The sequence below is a fragment of the Cimex lectularius genome, unplaced genomic scaffold, assembly GCF_000648675.2.
Source record: "Cimex lectularius strain Harlan isolate CLEC.00 unplaced genomic scaffold, Clec_2.1 scaffold49, whole genome shotgun sequence".
NCBI classification, from domain to species: domain Eukaryota; kingdom Metazoa; phylum Arthropoda; class Insecta; order Hemiptera; family Cimicidae; genus Cimex; species Cimex lectularius.
Genome location: NW_019392644.1, coordinates 984432 through 1000566, shown reverse-complemented (window position 1 = coordinate 1000566; position 16135 = coordinate 984432). Strand labels below are relative to the sequence as shown.

The following is a 16135-nucleotide window of genomic DNA, read 5'->3' as shown; positions in this document are numbered from 1 at the left end:
TGTGGTTGAGGCTCGAGACCCCGAAACGGCCCGCCTCGAGTCCTCATCCACGTCCCTTTCTCAATCCAGGTTCCTTCATTCTATCCTGTGACCCTCTCCCCAACCCATGGTTACAAGGGAGGTGTCCGGGCGAAAAATAAATGTGTAGCCCGTAGGGCCTGTAAAGCAAAAGCTATACTCGTGTCGGCCTCTGGTCGGCTTAGGCGGCGGGTGCCTTATCAGAGGCACACGAGGGTTAGGGTACCAGATCCTGTCTGCATAGACGGGGGAGGGTGCATAACCATCTGAACTACGGGGTAACAGAAATGTTCCAAAATCCAGCTGTTACACTGGGACTGGACTCGTAGTGTCCGTGGCGAGACCCCCTGGCGGGTACTTAGAGAAGAGGCTGTCTTCTATCTGTGGACTTTGCACGAAACTTGCGTATGACCACCGTTATACGCCCAGCCTCACGGGATACGGCGGATCGGACGGCAGGGAATAAGCGTTAAGGACGGTATGATTATGCTGAAAAGTCCCTCGACTGCGTGAGTAGTGCGGATGGGAACGGGTAGTGAATTGGTTGCTCCTACTGGAGTGTGCTTTGCACGTAGGTGTAGGCTGAGCTCGATTGGAGGCTTTTACCGTAGGCGGTACTCCTCTACGGGGTGGTTAGCAATTCCACTTTAAACGAAACCGAGGCTGGAGCGAATCCGGAGATTTCGAAGCTAGAGGAGCCCCAATACTGTGGGAGATAGAGTCGCCTTCTCTATCTAGGGAGTGCGCGGGAGACCGAGTGATGTATTTCGGCTTAGGTAGCCCTATGCGCTCGGCATACGGTCTGATCCTTAATGCAGACCCGACCACTCGGATTGGGCAAGCGGGGAGTGATGTTGTCGTAGGCCTTCGGGGCCGAGTTGCCTCTACACCAACGCTGCGGCAGTAACACCATTCTGTCGTATGTGGAGGTGCGTCAGCTCTCATCTTGAGAATCAAAACGTTCGATAAGGCCGAATAAGCTAGGTGCGGACGTTAAAAATCCTCATTATCCTTTTTAGGACGACCGAGTATACGGGAAAGACTGTCAAGCTTTCGACCTATTATAAGGTCATCATCAGGGCAAAACAACCTTAAATATTTCTACAGTTTTTACACGTGATCTCAAATTTCCTTGAAGACCGACCCAACGTTGCCAAAGCTTTGCTTTCTTCTTCAAGACCCTGATCTAGAGTGTTCGTAAGTGAAAACGTATATTATGTGATATTTAATAATTAACGCGAAAAAATTAGGTGGTTTTCACTACTTCACGCATGCGTTCCTTGAGATATAAATAAATTCAGGGTATATTAAGACTGCTTTCTTTTTTTCTCTTTCTTTCCCAGTCTGATAGTAATATGTGCATTTTCTATTTGCCTTTTGTGTTTGGAAAGATACAACGTTGCCTATATCTCGGTTGTTTTCCTTAACGGTGTACCACGCTGGAAATGGGCTGAGTAAACCGATTCCACTGAGTCGTACAGAATCCTAAAAGTAAACCGATCCTCAAATACCAACCCCGCGGCGTGTGAAACCGAGTCGTGAGAGTCACGTCCGCGTTGACCCAAAGCGAAAGTCAATTCCTCGACGGATTGACGTCGGGTTTGTTCGGTATCATCCGAATAAATTGAGACACGATTCTGCATTTGGTGTTGACAAGAAGATCAACTGTGAAAACGCCGGTTTAGACGAGATTATTTTACAATGTAATAACTGCCTCTTTATTCACGCCAGGAGTCAGCCATCGATGACCGGGACCGTAATACGGCCAACTTTACGACCCTTTGCGGCTTGAAACAAGAGCATGACCGTCAATGCGAAACGCACAAACTCTACGAGGCACACAGAAAGAAAAAAAAATAGCAAACGCTCTGATTCTTTCTTTAACAAAGAAAACCGTACAAAACGACACTTCAACTCAAATTGCTCATATCAGTATGGATTATTCAAACAAATTAAAAATTTCATGGCCACCTAAATACCCACGAGTGATCAAACATGTTTGTTGTTGTACAAAAATTCTTTTTAATGACTCAAGGGTCAAATTTGGAATTCGTTTGATTACCTTGTACAAAATTCAAATTTGAACTTGTAATCCATGTTTCATTTTCGTGGTGCCTATTGAATATAATGGTTTACTGATAAACAAACAAGTGTTTTGTAATTTATTTTAAGATTAACTAATTCTCTCTACTCTCCATCTCTCTCTATCTATCTACATCTCTACCTATCCATATATCTACCATTTTTTAAGTCATCCTCTCTCTCTTTCTTTCTCTCTCTTCTTTTTCTCTTTTTCTCTACTGTTCCACAATCAGTTTAAATGTTTTATTTATTTTTATTATTATACACACATGATCGTCTAGATGCGCATTTATGCAAGTTCAAATTGGCCTAACTCTGCGAGATTTGTAAAAATAAATAGTTTATCAAATCAAAATCAAATCTCTCTCTCTCCCTCTCTCTCTCTCTCTCTCTCTCTCTCTCTCTCTCTCTCTCTCTTTCTCTCTCTCTCCCTCCCCCTCCCCTTTTTCTCCTCTCTTTCTCTCTCTATCTATCCATATATCTATCAACTTATTTCTACGTCATTTTTTCTCTTTCTTGCTTTCTCTGTCTGTCTGTGTGTGTGTGTTTGTCTCTCTCTCTCTCTCTCTCGTTCTCTCTTTCCCCTTTTTCTCCTCTCTTTCTCTCTATCTAACTATCTATCCATATATCTATCAATTTATTTCCAGATCATTCTCTCTGTTTCTTTCTTTCTCTGTCTCTGTCTGTCTGTCAGTCTCTCTCTCTCTCTCTCTCTCCCTCCCTCCCTCTCTCTCTCTCTCTCTCTCTCTCTCTCTTTCTCTCTCCCTCTCTTTCTTTGACACTCTGTCCTTTTTCTCCTCTCTTTCTCTATCTCTCTCACTCACTCACTCTCTCTATCTATCTATCTACCTACCTGTTTCTACCTCTATGTATCCATATATCTATGAACTTATTTCTACGTCATTCTCTCTCTTTCATTCTCTGTCTGTCTGTGTCTGTCTCTCGCTCTTTTTTTCTCTGTCTTTCTCTCGCTCTTGATCCCTCTCTCGTTACTTCTTTTTGTCCCCACGCAAGATACTTTTTTCTTTCATTCTTTCTTATTTGCCCGGATTTTCTTAGGCCTTTCATTCTCATTCATTATCTTCCTCTTTCTTTCTCTCTCTCTCTCTCTCTCTCTCTCTCTCTCTCTCTCTCTCTCTCTCTCTCTCTTATTTTCCTATACACAAACATAATATAAGTAGGCTGCGAACGAAATCGTGTGTGTGTGTGTCCCTGGTTGTTTAAAAATTATTCAACCTAAAAAGATTTACTCGGCGTTTTCACTGCCTGTGTCGATGCGATGCTGAAAAAGAAGCCGATTTCAAGACGTTACGACGAAGTACAGGATTTATGCTATGGGTATTCAATCTCACCTTCTGTAAAATTTTAAACTGCCACATAAAAAAGAAAAACGATTACCGAATGGATCAAATGATATGGTGTACAACACTCTACGACAAACACAGATAACAGACAGAGACAAAAAAACAAAAATTCGCCTAAACTTACTAGAGATGTTGTTCACAACAAAGCGAGTTATTTTGACGCAACTTGTAACCATCTAATTTTTTTTTTAAATATAACTTTATGTTTATTTCTTCATAATTGATGTCTAGAGTGAATTTGAGAATGTCGAAACGGTTCGAGATCCTGGTCGTCACAAATAATTAATTTTTCGACCTCCATTTTATATAGGAAAGGTCGCCAGATTCTTGCAAATTCAATGACCTTTCTTTGCGATTTCAGATTTTAATCGCGCGATATCGCATAAGCTTTAAAAAAAATAATCCATTGGTCTTAAGCAGTAGAAATAAATCAAATATCATAAGCTGAAGAACAAATGATTTTGACTTGATAAAAAAGGCGAAGCGTGTTATTTCGTAATATTTAAACTTTTCCTGAACTGAGTTTCAAACATTTTTCAGAACGGTTGAAGAAAACATTTCAAGAAAATATACAGATTTATTGGATTACAAAATGTATAGATTATTAGGAATTAGTGGGAAAAGAAAAGTTTTTTGAGATGTTCAACAAATCCGTTTTGAGATTTATGACACTGAGAAAACATCCTGCGACAACCCCAACTTCTCGTGAGGTTATTTCAAGCGCGTAACGTTTCGCAATAGGTTCATTAAAAGAAAATTGCAAAGACAACACAATTTGCGTTTAATTGATCGTTATACGGTTATTCTCCAAGCAGAGATTAAATTGGAGAAAGTAAATTATCGTATGTTAAAAGGCCGAAAGAAACAGATTTCACTTTCCGATAAATTTAACTTGTTGCACTCTCAATTTCTTTCTTGGCGAGTTTCTCTTTATAAAAGTGATATCATACTGAAAAAATAAACAATTACAAAGAAGACGTACAAAAATATGAGATCGTGAATATATGTACTATTTATTTGGAAATCGTGAGATGCGGTCTGGTGTGATGTAGGTTTCAGAAAAACATTTTTTTTATCGTGCCAACGTTTCGATCTTTATTGAGATCATCTTCAGGGCCTGGGATTTACAAACATTGTTTACATATAACAATTACATTTTGGATGTGGAAAAGTGAATTTATACAATGCAAAATATATTTTTTATATTCAATCAAAGTATTTCTACTCACTCAAAGTGTTTGTCTTCTGTGTAATTGTGCCATTCTTGCGTGTCGTGATGTTTTTCTGAAACCTACATCACACCAGACCGCATCTCACGATTTCCAAATAAATATCGATTAACGGTCACTAATCACCACACATGATATTTACTTTTTTGTATTGTAAGATTCAGACATTTCTATCAGGTAAAATTACAAAAAAAATTAAAAACTAATATATCAATTAAAATAAAACATTAAATCACTCAATTTAAAACAATATAAAGCACCCACGACAAAGGTTGACTTAATAAAAGTTTGCAAAATCTTTGAGTTTTTTAATTTTATCTTTTATATATCAGGTTAAATAGATTATAACACAAAAGAACCGGTTAACGACTTTTTTAAGATTCCTGGGACTTTAAGTAGTCAGTTTTTAGTACACTTTCTTGCATTCTAATCATGCCCAGTCACGTCCTTTTAAACTTCCTTCGAATCTTCATTGTTCTCTTTTAAACATGCCCTTCCGGTGTTTTAAATACACCCTACTGTCAATAATTTCTCATTAACGGCCTGCCTAATATAATTACGGATCTGTGTGTTGGTTTTTTTTTTAACTTTTGAACTGTGTGCACTTAATAACGATAATACGTAAATAGCGACAGCCGTTCTGGGATTAATTCCAGACGATTAAAAGAGATAAATACAAACAGAAAGCGATAAAGTGTGAGAGAAAGAAAGAGAGAGAGAGAGANGGTAATGCCTTTTCTTTTTTATGTGGCAATTTAAAATTTTACAGAAGGTGAGATTGAATACCCATAGCATAAATCCTGTACTTCGTCGTAACGTCTTGAAATCAGCTCCTTTTTCAGCATCGCATCGTCACAGGCAGTGAGAACTCCGTGTAAATCTTTTTAGGTTGAATAATTTTTAAAAAACCAGGGACACACACACACACACACACACACACGATTTAGTTCAGAGCCTGCTTATAGTATGTATGTGTATAGGAAAATAAGAGTGTGGGAGGGGGAGGGGGGAGTGAGAGAGAGAGAGAGAGAGTGTGTGAGAGGGAGGAAGGGAGGGAGAGAGAGAGAATATTGATGGATTATCGCTTTATTTAACAATCGCTCAAGGTTTGGTCTCTAGGACCAAAGAGAGAGAGAGAGCGAGAGTGAGAGAAAGGAGAGATATTGAAGAGTGAAATGAAAGAAATAAAATAAAAAGGGAGAGGTAGAGAAGAAAAGAAGTGAAACGAGAGAGAGAGAGAGAGAGAGAGAGAGAGACGGACATCGTCAGGAATGAGTGTTTATATTTATAATATAGGTAATTACATTATCCTTATTATTTCACAATAATTAAGAAGACGCGTGTCATTAAAAAAAATAGAAACTTGAATTTTTTTGCATTGATCATTTAATTTTACAGAATACAAATTATTTTATGTTTTATCATAACATTGCATCCGAGAAATCATCCTTTTTGATGGAATGTTATTGCATCTAACCACATCCGATGCAAATCAGCAAAGTGTTCGATGGTTAAGTCAAGGCGATAGAATAAAAAAACCGGAATTTATTGCAAGTAAGAAACTTTCCAACTCCAGGCAGGATGGATACAAAAAAAATCTTTAATTTCCACAAGGACCGCCCGAAGAGGTTCACACACGCCATTGTCGAGGATTGTAAGGAAAGGACGTTATAACGTGAATAAAGGAAGGAAGAAAACGTGTAAAAAGGAGACGAGAAGCAGAGCGGAATAGATAGGTGCCCACTTTCCCCGGCTAATATAAAGATGTAGGCCAGTATGCCAAGGTAGTATCTGTACGACCGACCATACAAGTCTCCCTCCGGTTTACCGTTACCGACAGTTCCTGAGGCACTTCGGTGCAACGGACTTTCAACCTTGACTCCAACGGACTTCCGACTAACACATTCTTTCCTACTTTACAATCGATCTTCTCCTATCCCCCTCGCCACCACTTTCTTCCTACCTGAGAATTACATAACACTTTCAATAAACTTTTCATTTTAGGGTGAGTTTTATTGCACAATTGTTTTATGCGAAAATTACGACGAGATGTTGGTATATTATTTGTTTACACTCCTAAAATTGTGACGAAGACCGTTTAAAGCTTTGTCAAATAGACACTCTATACACAGCAACATTCTGTTGGCTTTCAATATAGAAATTTTATATTAATTATATAAGCAAGAGAAAAAAAATTGAATTGCACAAGCGACCTATTTTAAATTTTTTACTTTTGTACATTACACTTTTGTATTATAAAGAAAAACAAACGAAAGTCCAATTTGGAAAAAAAACATTACTTCATCCAGCTTTCGAATTTTAATACAATAACATAAACTAAATAGTCCCCCTATACACAAGGAGCCAAACTTTATAATCATATACATAAAAATAAAGAAACTGTGAGATATATTTGATGAAAAAAGAGTAAAGTTTTTTATTTTTTTGTAGTACCAACATTACATAAAACCTTTCAATTAATAAAACTTTATGTAAGGTATTCGTTGATATAAAAAAAAGTCATATCACAGCAGAGATATTTCTCGGCTAAATTGGGAGAAAGTTGCTCAAGAAATCAACACTAGCAAGCCAATAGTGATCATAATTGACTATATTTAATTATTCTAATGAATAATTCTTTTTATCTAAGGTTTTTGGTTGAGGCGAAAAATTAATGTCACGGGCGAGATTCGAACCCACGACCTTCGGCTCAATACGCCACTGCTCTACCACTTGAGCTATCGAGACTTCGATCCATTCGGACACCAACTTCCCGTCTCAACCTCACCTTTTGAATTTTCCCTCCTTTTTGCCATTTTTCAAATGTCGTAATCTATTCGATTCTCGGCGACAAATGTCAATGACAATTATCTCAACCAATACCTTACAAGAAATAAGAAATACTTTGATTGAATATATAAAAAATATTTTGCATTGTATAACTTCACTTTTCCACATCCAAAATGTAATTATAATATGTAAACAATGTTTGTAAATCCCAGGCCCTGAAGATGATCTCAATAAAGATCGAAACGTTGGCACGATAAAGAAAATGTTTTTCTGAAACCTACATCACACCTGACCGCATCTCACGATTTCTAAATAAATACCTTACATAAATTTCAATTAATTAAGGATTTTAGTTGAGATAAAAAAGTCAGTGTCACGAGCGGGACACCACCCTGGGAGTCGTGGCTCACTATGTGTGGAAGTACGACGACGACGGGTGGTATAGTGTGGTTTGAGGCTCGAGACCCCGAAACGGCTCACCTCGTGTTCTCATCCACGGCCCTTTTTCTCAATCCGAGTTCCTTCATTCTATCCTGTGACCCCTCCCAACCCTTGGTTGCAAGAGGGGTATCCGGGCACAAAATAAAGGTGCAGTCCAGAGGGCGTGGCAACCTCTCTAAAGCACAAGCTGTACTCGTGTCGGCCTAGGGTCGGCATGGGTGTCGGCCTAGGGTCGGCATGGGTGGCGGGTGTCTTAGCAGAGTCACACGAGGGCCAGTGCACTAGACCCTGTCTGCATAGACGAGGGAGGGTGTATGGCCATCTGTACCACGGGGTAACTAAACATTCCAAATTCAGCTCTAGTTACACTGGGAATGGATTCGTGGTGGCGCGTGGTGACGCCCCTGGCGGGAACTTAGAGAAGAGGCTGTCTTCTACCTATGACCTTCGTGAAGCTTGCGTATGGCCAGCGTAATTACCCCCGGCCTCACGGGAGACGTTGCGACCGGACGACAGCGTGTAAGCGTTGAGGACGCGATGATCATGCTGAATAGTCCCTCGAATGCGTGAGTAAGCGAAAGGAAACTGGTAGTGAACGGTGTCTCTGACTCGAGTATGCTTTGCATTGTTGTGCGTGTGACCAGCGTGGTACCCTTGGGGAAGCGAAGGATAGGACCACCTAGGCTGAGCCTATGGCGTCCCTCGAATGCGCCTGGCAGGTGTAGGCCTAGCTCGATAAGAGACTTTACCGTAGGCGGGCCCATCTAGGGTGTGGTTAGCAATTCCACTTTAAACTAAACCGCTGCCGGGGCGTTCCCGCGAAAGTTTCTACGCTAGAGAAACCCCTATACTCAGGGAGATAGAGTGGCCTTCTCTATCTAGGGAGTACGCGGGAGAACAGGTTGATGTATTTCGGCTTGTTAGCCCTTTGCGCGCGGCATACGACCCTATGCACAATGCGGGCCCGACTATTCGGAGTGGACAAGCGGAGAGCAGGTTGTTCTCGGCCCTTAGGGGCTGGGGCGCCTCTACACCAATGCTGCGACGGTAACACTATTCCGTCGTATGCGGAGGTGCGTCAGCTCTCATCTTGAGAATCAAAACGTCCGATAAGGCCGAAAAGGCCAGGTGCGGACGCTAAAGATCCTCTTGTCTTGTTGACGATGAGTTCTCGGGAACGGTATATCACGAGCGGGATTCGAACCAGTGATCTTCGGCTAAATACGCCGCTACTCTTCCACTTGAGCTATCGTGACTTCGATCCACTCGGGCACTAACTTCCCATTTCAACCCCACCTTTTTAATTTTCCCTCCTTTTTGCCATTTTTCAAATGTCGTGTAATCTATTTGATTCTCGGCGAAAAATGAAATGGCCACGGAGAGCTTTAGTGAAGATATACTTCATTTTAACTTTATTAAATTCACTAATTTTCGTGGTCCGCTTGAACGAAAATTAGTGAACTTTACATAAAGTTTAATTAATTGAAAGAAGTGTCAATCGGACAACGAACTCTAATGGATTATAAACTTGCAATTGAGTAAGTACAATATGTATATAAATCGCTCTTTCTCTAACTCTGTCTGTCTGTCTGTCTCTCTCTCTCTCTCTCTCTCTCTCTCTCTTCTTTTTTTCTTTATTTGTTCCCTTTCCCTCCTCTCTTTCTTCTTATTCTCCTGTTCCTTCTTTCTTTTTTCTCTCTCTATTATCTATCTTCTTATCTTTATATGTGCTATCTCTCTATTTATCGATGGAACTATCTATCAAGTTTCATTTCTCGATTGAACTCTCTCTCTCTCTCTCTCTCTCTCTCTCTCTCTCTCTCTATCTATCTATCTATCTATCTATCTATCTATCTATCTATCTATCTATCTCTCTCTCTCTTCCCTTGTCTCTCATTATTTTATATTTTAAGTGCACACTAGCTTATCTTATTGTTCACGAACCTAGAAACAATGGCGTGGCGGTCCTCTACTAAAGTTTTATTATGTAAAAAAAATTGCATAACATTTGAATGTTAGCATTTGTGGATAAAGCGGATTTAATTTTATATATTAAAAATCTGGTTCAGGTTTATTAACAGAAACCGAAGTTGTTGCGTGTGTTGAATGATTCTTAAGTTGTTTTGTTGTTCTTAGGTTTTTCAGTTCGAACAACAGAAAAAAAAGGTTCTTTTATCCGGAACACCCAGAAGATGATTGTCTTGCGGTCCATCGTTTATCTTGCCCATATGGTCTGATCGGCGGTTCAGGGGGAAAAACAGTCAGACATGTTTCAAATGAAGGGAGAAAAAATGAAACTGAAACGTTCCCATTAGACAGTTCTTTTTTTTTAAATATTCGATCAACCCAGCGAAAAGGCGTTAATGAACACAACCGAGTATTAAATTATAGGGGAAAGTAAACTATCAATATAATCGTCTTGCAAATTAAAACTGGTATAAAATATCCATCTTTATCCTACCAGTGCGTTATTTAACTAATGAGCGAAATATCTGGTTAAATAACCAGAGTTTTATTTACAGAACTTGGAAAAATTTTGATTACACAACGAGAGTGAACGATGTTGATTTTATACATTTTTTTGCATAATGAATTAATATCATTACAATTCAAACTGTTGGTTCATTCGAGAAAGAGATCTTTTACAAATGGGGCTTTTTTCGCTCTGGGACCTTTTTTTGGGAGGGAAAGACAGATATCCCGCCGTCTAAGTATGTCTCTAGAAATTTCGAATTGACCTGATAAAACTCGTTCCAAACGAGAAATTCTATGAATTCCTCCTGGTTCAACTTCTCCTTTTGAACTCTCCGCATTCCAAGGTGTAAGTAAAAATCATTTCGGTACATTGAAAAGTGCAGAAGAGTCAAAAGTCCGATGCGAATGATCGTGGGTGGGTTTCTGAATCAAACATGCCGATCATTTGAGAGATCATGGTCAATATTCCACATAAAGACTTAGAAGGTAAATATCAACTTACAATTAGATCAAAACTGTTACGTAAAAGCGTAAAAAATTTAAAAATGCCTACAAATTTATATAATTAAATTTCTTATAGTTTTTCACGCGAATCTTAATGATGTCACTAAAACTGTAGGCCCTAGTTTATAAATTCTACAGAAATTTATAAATTAAATCTTTTTTCTTTAATAAAAACCTGCTTGGATAATCATAATTTTTCATCGTGCACACGAAACTTAAAATTTTTACTTGTAGACCTGAGGGACGTCTTCATTGATGTCTCTTTTTTCTCATTTTCCAATTCTTGGGTGAGGTGCATTGGTACATCTCTTCTTGTTCCATGTTCCCTTGCATAGGCTATTTCTTCTTAGCCTTTTTGCTTGAAAACTTTAGATTTTTTAGTAACATATTTCTCTATTCTTCAACTCAAAATTTTTTTTGCAAAATTTTCTGTTATTGTATCTTGTTTAGTCCTTAGAAAAAAAAATTCTTGTTAATACAAAGAAAAATATTAAAATTGGTTGGTTTACGAGTAGATGAATTCATACTGAACTGATCTATTCTGATCATTTCTCCGATCCGTCTATCTCGCAGAATAATAGAAAAAAAAAAAAGAGTTTAGTTCGTTTTATATTGAAAAAAAGAAGTTTCAGATCAGAATAATTTTGGTGGCGTTGAATCCAACTTAAGTGTTCTAGTTTTTTTTTAAATTGAAATTTATAGGAAAAATAGTTTTTAATTCGATTTATATTGAAAAGAAGAAGTTTCAGATCCGATGAGTTTTGATGGCGTTGAATCCAACTTTTTGTGTCCCCTAGTTTTTTCTTGAAATTTATACGTAAAAAAGTTTTTAGTTCGTTTTATATTGAAAAATAAGAAGTTTCAGATCAGATGAGTTTTGGTGGCGTTGAATCCAATTTGTGCTCACCAGGGATTTTTGTATTTTAAAATAATAGAAAAAAAATTTAGTTAATATTATATTGAAAATAAGAAGTTTCAGATCAGATGAGTTCTGGTGGCGTTGAATCCAACTTTTTGTGTTCCCTAGTTTTTTCTTGAAATTTATACGTAAAACAGTTTTTAGGGCGTTTTATATTGAAAAGAAGAAGTTTCAGATCAGATGGGTTTTGGTGGCGTTGAGTCCAACTTTTTATATTCCCGTTTTTTTTTTCTTGAAATTTATAGGAAAAAAGTGTTTAGTTCGTTTTATATCGAAAAGAAGAATTTTCAGATCAGATGAGTTTTTGGTGGGATCAGGCGATATGGATTATCTTTGCCGTTTCAGTTCGGTTTCCTTCTTTGTTCAAATTTTATCAATTTTGCATGTAATTTTTTTAATTAAAAAAGGCTTATCACACAGGTTACAAAGAGGCCGTCGAAAATTTTACCTTCGACCGACACTGCTGCATCGTCTTCATCAGTACGAATAACGACAGTTATTAAATCAATTAACCCGCTAACAGTCCTTTTAAAATTCAAAGCGCACGGATTAACTGTGATAGGCCCGCGACCCGACGATGTTGGCATTTAAATCAATTTCTTTCGGGCTTCCGACCCGACGCCTCTTCATCCACAAAGGGTAACCTAGTTCCTTCCGGAGAACCGTTATCTAAGTTTATTGTATAGGCGTTTATAATGATTTTCGTATTTATTCACCGACCTTCTTCAACATGAGAATCTTAACTTGACTGCTGTTCGGGCATCACTGTTTCAAACTGTCCTGCAATAATACTCTTAATCTCTAGGAAAAAAACTGGCTAAAAATAAGTAAAAAATAATCAAATTTAAACAGTTAAAGATTTTTATCGAGTATTTTCTTCCATAGCATCCAGCACTTTCATTTTGGTAAAAGTATTCGTCGCGACAGACACGCCTGTCATACTTGGCGAATCGTTTTTCCCCTTAACGTGTCAAATTTACGGCCATTGCAGTACAAACAAATTGAAATGTTCAACACAAAAGTAACGAAATAACAAAATAAAATAAACAAAGATTTTCGCATTTTAAAAAAATATAAAGGCAATTTTCCGTGACCCGGTTCAAAAAAGAACCGTTACATTTTAAGCAGAAAATGAATACGTGGAGAACAGCAACCCGGCTGTACTTTAACAACACAACAATAAATAAAATAGACTTTAAGTTAATTAAAATCTATGTAATAATATTTAAACATTAAGAAAAGCTAAAATGAAGTAAATATGATCTGGAGTCATATTTTTCTTGGATAAATTTTATTAAAAAGCAAAACAAACTAGGGGAATAGAAGAATACATGTTTCTTAGAACAATTATCGTGTTAAAATCTTATGTCAAATAGATTTTTTTGTGTATGTACGATATATTTTGATATATCTTTTACATGTTGCCCTTTTTTTGAATATCCAAACTAGTAAAAAAACCTTCGCAACCATGTTTACATTTTCCGGACATGTCACGTTTATAATTTGTTAAGGGTGGTTGTAAAAATTTTAATTATAAATTTGTATAGTTTTACCACGACAAATTGTTGCAATCCCGTGATGATCAATGTTTTAGCAAAGATTTCTTTAATTCTACCGGTCTTATAGAAAGAAAAAAAGGGTGCTTAGCTCATTTTATATTGCAAAGAAGAAGTTTCAGATCAGAAGAGTTTTGGTGCCGTTGAATGCAATTTGTGTTCGCCAGAATTTTTTTATTCGAAAATAATTGATAAAAAAGAGAATTTTATATTACAAAGAAGAAGTTTCAGATCAGAAGAGTTTTGGTGCCGTTGAATGCAATTTGTGTTCACCAGAATTTTTGTACTCGAAAATATTTGAAAAAAAAAAGAGTTAATTTTATATTGCAAAGAAGAAGTTTCAGATCAGAAGGGTTTTGGTGCCGTTGAATACAATTTGTGTTCACCAAAGTTTTTTAAGGAAATTTATAGAAAAAAAAAGTGTTTTTAGTTAATTTTATATAGAAAAGAAGAAGTTTCAGATCAGAAAAGTTTTGGTGCCGTTGAATGCAATTTGTGTTCACCAGAATTTTTTATTCGGAAATAATTGAAAAAAAGAGTTCATTTTATATTGCAAAGAAGTTTCAGATCAGAAGAGTTTTGGTGCCGTTGAATCCAATTTGTGTTCACCAGAATTTTTTTCCCGAAAATAATTGAAAAAAAAGTTAATTGTATATTGCAAAGAAGAAGTTTCAGATCAGAAGAGTTTTGGTGCCGTTGAATGCAATTTGTGTTCGCCAGAATTTTTTACTCGTAAATAATTGACAAAAAAAGAGTTTCCAATTTGTGTTCACCAGAATTTATTACTAGAAAATAATTGAAAAAAAAAACAAGTTCATTTTTTTTGCAAATAAGTTTCAGATCAAAAGAGTTTTTTGTAACATTGAATCCAATTTGTATTCACCAGAAGTTTTTTTACTTGAAAATTATAGAAAAAAAGATTTTTTAGTTCATTTTACGTTGAAAAGAAGGCGTTTCATATCAAACGAGTTTTGGTGCCATTGAATTGCAATATGTGTTTTCTCGTCTTATTTGTTGTTTCAAAATCAATTTTTTTATATATATAAAAAATTATCCAATGATGAATGGACTTACTGTTTGTGTTCGTTCGTGGCCAGTTACGAAGGTGGTACCATGTCGATGTCTCTAAGAAGGCACAGGTGACTGAGTGAATCGGCCCGCGGTGAAGGTTGAAGGAAGAGAATCTCCCACCTTTCATTCATAGCGGTCCCAACCTCTTTCTCTTCGCCGGGCGAGACCCCCTGCTCTGGGTGGGCTGTTGGAGTAAGTCAATATTTATTTGACGACGTGTCGGATTTCTTTCCGGAATTCCGAACCCGAGTCGGAAACCCATCCTGGAAGCGAGATACGTCAGGAGCAAGTTCCGCCTGTGGACTTACGAAAATGTTAAAGTTATACAGACGGTACCCGGATAAAAAATGACTCATCCTGACAACTTTATTTTCTAATTTTGTCACGTTAATTAAGCGTAATACAGAATAATATGAAATAGAACAAATTTTGAAGGATACTTGCTAGTTTTAATAGCTCTTCAGGGCGGAGATTTTCAGTTTATTTTTCAGACGTCAATCAGAGGAGATAGAGGTTGGGTGAAACGAAAAGTATTGGGCTGTGGAGGCGGTAGTACGCTTGGGGACAGCTATGCTGTCCTCTGGAACATCCAATTCTCCCTGGGCCACTTGGTTCCATATGAACCACGGACGTGATGAGTCTCAGTACTCTATTCTGATGAACTTGAATTTTATTGAACTCACTGCCTTGTAGGGTGAGTGAGGGATGGCAGTATAAGCTTGGTATCGAGGGATGAGAGAGATCCCATCGACGCTATGAGTTGAAGACGCGTTTCACCAGTTTGCCAATATCTACTGTCTCTTTTTAGTCTTTTATCAAGTGTACTACTATGATTCCAGGATTAGAGTAGAGTCCAAGTTAATTGCTCGATTTTTATACCATCTGAGGTGTGAACATTGTTTTGAATTATTTACAGACCTTGCTTCCCCTAGTCAGTAACTGAGACGTGGTTTAAGGGGACTATCAATGACGAAAAAATTACTTACAAAGAGATTTTCTGTCTGTGATTTTCCTTTCAAAAGGTCAGAGATCACAATTTATATTTGAACTTTTAACCCAATTGTAACTTTTTTAAATTTAGATTAGAGTTTAACTTTACTTTTTAAGTGGATTTTAAACTATCGTATGAGTGGTGGTATTTTATTTTTTAATGTTTAGATAATGTGCTTAAACCGTTTTTGTTGATGTTTTTCCTGTTACATTGCCAAGCCCAGGGAGGTAATTTTTGTCCAGTATGTATCCAAAGTTCCAAACTATATTCATCAGTGATAGAAAATTCTCTCTCTTGCCTAAAAAATATTGCGAGATTGAGGACGGAAAACTCCAACAGAGGTGGAGGCGGAGGAGCTCTTTTTCCTCCGCCCCCTCGATTTTGCCTGTCTGAGAAGCTCAATTGAAAACTTTTATGACTTATCTGCCAAAGATATTTTTCCTGTTGATGACAATTAACCAAAAATCCCTGATATCCAAGACCACCCCCAACTGACTTGATTTTTAGATTATAATTCAAAATGATTATTTCTTTTTAATTTATATTGTGTTAATTGGTAATAAACCTTATTCTTTACATCTTTAGTGAATAAGTTTTGTTTTTAAACCGATTTTGTTGTTTAAATTTAGCCTTTATTAAGTAAAAGAGTGTAAACATGAATTTTTCAAATTGTATTCTTTGCGTCGCGGGAAATA

General features: G+C 37.3%; 1 protein-coding gene across 1 annotated transcript in view; it reads right to left on the bottom strand.

Annotated features, from left to right (window-relative positions):
• The window catches only part of LOC106670051 (proteoglycan 4-like), a 34982-nt gene extending 20429 nt beyond the window's left edge, over positions 1-14553 (bottom strand). The window contains exon 1 of the mRNA XM_024230350.1: positions 14453-14553. The gene's annotated coding sequence lies outside the window, so the exon portion shown is untranslated. The remainder of the gene's footprint in view (positions 1-14452) is intronic.
• Positions 14554-16135: the final 1582 nt, after the last annotated feature.